Source organism: Halyomorpha halys, unplaced genomic scaffold (genome assembly GCF_000696795.3).
Source record: "Halyomorpha halys isolate HHAL.00 unplaced genomic scaffold, Hhal_1.1 Scaffold1247.1, whole genome shotgun sequence".
Lineage (NCBI taxonomy): Eukaryota > Metazoa > Arthropoda > Insecta > Hemiptera > Pentatomidae > Halyomorpha > Halyomorpha halys.
The window spans coordinates 47,861-52,455 of NW_027109970.1; the positions used below are offsets into that span (position 1 = coordinate 47,861).

General features: G+C 29.0%; 1 protein-coding gene across 3 annotated transcripts in view; it reads left to right on the plus strand.

Annotated features, from left to right (window-relative positions):
- Positions 1 to 648: 648 nt before the first annotated feature.
- The window catches only part of LOC106688984 (SPRY domain-containing protein 3), a 39,454-nt gene continuing 35,507 nt past the window's right edge, over positions 649 to 4,595 (plus strand). For all 3 annotated transcript variants that reach the window (XM_014433712.3, XM_014433713.3, XM_014433711.3), the window contains exon 1: positions 649 to 807. The gene's annotated coding sequence lies outside the window, so the exon portion shown is untranslated. The remainder of the gene's footprint in view (positions 808 to 4,595) is intronic.

Here is a 4,595-nt window from a genome sequence, read left to right on the forward strand (position 1 = left end):
GCCCTGCAACGTGGGGCGAAACGTTGGCTCATTAAAATAGTATAATTTCTACTATTTGAGTTTTTCTGACCGCACCCGGACCATATTCCTTTCATATTCATATTCTTGAATTCATTGTTAGTCATTAATCAAGCAGACCATACCCAGATCGCTTACAACCACTTCGTGACCTACCAGCTCCTACAAGCCCAACTTCGCTCCGAAAAGCACTTGAAATGTTCTCGCATTATTCGCAATTGATCCCATTGTTTGCCGAGAAGATATAAGTAGTTCATTCCTATTATCTCAAGGATATTTCCAGATATTCAATGAGTTAAAATAAGAAATTGATAATGCCACAATCTTATCGAATGACAATGAAGTTCCCTTGACCGTCTAAACGGATGCCTCTGACATTGCGATTGGAGCTATATTATCTCAAGATCGTCCAGTTGTTGGATAAATTATCATATGGGATTGAGAGAGAACGGGTGTTACCATCTATTTCCAACTGCCCATTTTTAGTGTCGAGACAAGACCCCCTACTACTCCTTCTATGACACCCCAGTATCCATAAGCCGCCTTTTTTTGTAATGAAGGTTTGGACATGAGTACTGTTTAGTCCTACACGGATTGGGAGGGTCCTGATCTACTTCCTGAGACCAATGCTAGATAGTCTGAACGACCCGTTTGTGATTCACTCACGAATTATGTTTTCCCTTTTGAAATAACGAATCTGAGTAATGTTCAAGTTATTGAATGATTCTTTAATTACATCTTAATTTGGCTTTCATATTTTCTTTTTGTCATCGTAGAAGTTATGATCAGGTAATTTTGACGAATTAGGTCCTTAATTTATTATGGAATTAGTGATGTAACTTATCAATTTAAAAACTTGTTATTTAGCTGTGTTGTGTTTGAATATTTTTTTCATCATAGGGATATAAATATTTTTGCATATTTTAAATATAGTTCTTCCATTTTTACATACTAAATACTTATTTTAGTATTATAGTCTTTTTTTAAAATATGTTTTTATTCAAACATTGTTTAACTTACACTAGGTCAAATTCTGTTTACCTTTTTCTTGTTTCAATTAATTCAAGAAAAAATACATTAAATTATTAAATAATTTATAAACAACAGTAACCTTCAGTTTTACTTATTAATTTTAATTTATTAACTCAACCTATTACAGAATCACTAGAGTGCATTCCTAAGCTTTTTCAATACTAAATATAAAAATCTAAATGGACTACAAATGATCACAAGCTTCTCTAAAGTATGATGTTTAAAATGAGCTCTGTTTACTATTTTCAAGATCCTAACTAATAATTATGACAAATTGATGTAATTATTATTAATAAAAACAAAATTAATTAATTGAAAAACAATGCAATAAATGCCAAATCAAAACATCTATTAAGTTAAATACAACATAACACTTTCACATTTAGTGAAATCATTATAATACATATACACAATTATCCCTACCTTTTTTATTTTTTTTTTGCAACAATATTTGTAAACTGATTTGCATTTAGTGTGACAGAAAAAGAAGCACTAATAATTGATCTTACAATGAAACTTGAAATGAATTATCAGGATAAGGATGTCACAGTACAAGCAGAGGAAGTAGATACATAAGGGTTATTCTAAAACAAATGTTAAATTTAGGTGATTTTGGAGTATTCCATTTTAGGGATGTGTCTTAACAACATTTTTTTGTTTTCATTATGTTCTGCTCCTATCTGTTTATAATATTCATTAAAGAAAATAAAGATTCTTTTCCTTTAATAAAATTTATTTTTGTTGTCTTAAGCTCTCAGTTATCACCAAAACCACCTGTAATGATACGATTCTTTGTATGTGTGATTCTGTTGAGTAAAATAGCTATGTGTGGATTCAGGTTTTGGTAGTTTCAAGCTTATCTTCTTTTCGCCTCTCTAACTCTGTGTACCATCAAGGTACAGTTTTGAATTATAGCTCATTACAAAGAGGATGAAATACTGAACATTTCCCTCACTTACAGTATAGAACTCCGATTTTTTTATTTTCAAGATATTTTAATTCAAATATTCAAAAACTTGTTATTATTTCATTTCTGGCACTATTTTTTCCACTTTTCACCTCTCTAACCCGGTGTAGCATCAAGATGCTATTTTGAATTATTGCTGATTACAAAGAGGATGAAGTACTGAACATTTTTTTCAGTTACAGTATGCAACTCCGATTTTTAGTTTTCAAGATATTGTTATTCAAATGTTTAAAAGCTCGTTATAATTTCACATCTGGCAATCTATGCTCTACTTTTCCCCTCTATCTCAGTGTAGCATCAAGATACAATTATGAATTATAGCTCATTACATAGAGGATGAAATGCTGAACATTTCTCTTTATGTAGCTATGATTTTTAGATTTCAACATATTGTAATTCATTTGTAATACACATTGAGCATTGCCTGCCACCACTTCCTTTGCATCTATAGCATTTCCTCGCATCACAAAATCAATTACCTCCTGTATAATTCTTTTTTTTTTTTTTCTTGAGTTGTAGAATGCAGGTAAAAGAGTTTCACTTCAATAAAAGGTCATGGTACATTACTTTCAGAAATGAATTGTTTATTATTTTAAATGTAACTCGTAAATCAATACTGGAAAATTTCACATTTCTATGCGTCTATTGATGTATTTTATTTATGGATCTCCAGAAGGGAATTTCATGAAACCAAGGTGATAACTATGTGCAAGAAACACTACTTAAGTTTGGCAAATTTTTTTTCTACCCCCTATCTGTCACTGTTCAACTTTCAAGGTGAAAGGGTAATTTTTAGGTATGTTAATGATTCTCATTATCGGACTCCAGTCATTCTTTTGAATTATAATTTTTTGTTGTAATTTGAGAGTTTTTTCTTCCTATTGAAGACCATTTAAAGTGAGCTTTTTTTTTTTTTTTTTTTTTTTAATCTGCCTATATTTTTAGGTTAAGCAAACTTCAAAGTTTTATTATTCCTGCCAAATCATTATTAGTTACCAACCATACTTCATTGAGAGTTATTTGAAAATAAAAATAAATATCTTGGAATGATTTCAAATTTCTCTAAGAAAAATATCAATACCGTGGATCTGCTATCCCTTGTAAGAACAATGATCCTCAAATTCAAACTTTTAGTTATACAATTTTTAAGTTTTAGTAGTTTTTGGTTACCCCACATTAAAAACAATTTTTTGTGTGGCTTTTATGCCTGTTAAAGGAAATATTTTTTTAAAAGAAAAATGTAATTAATCCAGTTTTTCCTCATTAAATTTTTTTCATAATCTTTATAGTTTATAAAATTTATTTATAGTCTTATCAAAAATTTTTTTAAAAACCAATTTATGGATAAGTAATTTATTTTTGAAAAGTTCATAATAAAATTTTCTTTATAATTTAAAATTGTTTTAACTCTTTATTTTTTGTTATACACTAACTGAAGTTCCAATCCAATTTTTTTCTCCGGAAAATGTTTTGTTTTGGAGGTAGTTGGTTTATTTTTTATTTATATTGTGGAAACATGAAATATAGGGTTGATTTTAATTTATTTTTTTTTACTAGGTTTTCATTACTATTTTTTCTTATTATAGCAGCCAGTGACATGTTGGCACTAACGGCATCTACTACCAATGAAGTACTACAATTGAATAATATAAATTGAAATTATTATGAGAGATAGTTGACCATGGATGACGTACGAGGAGAAGATGGTTGGGGGTGCGGTCAAAGTGAAACACAAATAAGTTGGTGAAACCTATTTAATTGTGCCAACGTTTCGGCTAGTTTCTAGCCTTCTTCAGGGCTAAGAGCAGAACAAGATAACAACCACAGTAAGTATAGAAAATAAAAAGGAAAGTATAAACAGAATAACATAAAATGAATAATTTTACAAAATAGAATTAATAAAATGAAGTGATGAGAGAAGCAGGAAATAAAATGTATACATAGGTAATTGAAAAAGTGGGTAAAGTAACATAATTAAGGAAATGAAATAAAAAGGAAGTTATATAATGCAAAGAAGTATGAACATATTAGTTATTAATAATTTAAAAATTGAAATATGGATAGAAAAAGAAAATTGAGAGGAAGAAAATATATATAACAATAATAATTGATAAAGAGGAAAAATATAAGTAAAGTATACCATAAGAAATGAATAGAAAAAATATATATATATTCTAAACTTAATGAGCCAATCCAGTTTAAAAATATATATATATTTTTGAAAACACCAATAATAATATAGTGAACATAACTTAAAATGTGGGTAAGGAAAATGGAGAAAAGTGGAGAAAAAAAGGGGTGGTAAAATAAAGAAAGGGAAAAGAAAAAAAAAAGAAGAATAAAACGAACCTGTTAGCTTGAAAATTAAACACCTAATGGATACTGCGCCAATAACGGCCAAACTCTGAATTAAAAAAGCCGTTACAAGAATAACTAAGTGTTTTTTAAGAGGAAACGTTACGAGAGAATAACAAATAAAAAGTAGAAAATATTTAGAGAAAGAAAGCGTGTGTGTGAGAGGGTGATGACAAATGGTTTTTGGAAGAGTTAAAAATATATACGAACGAATGAATTACCG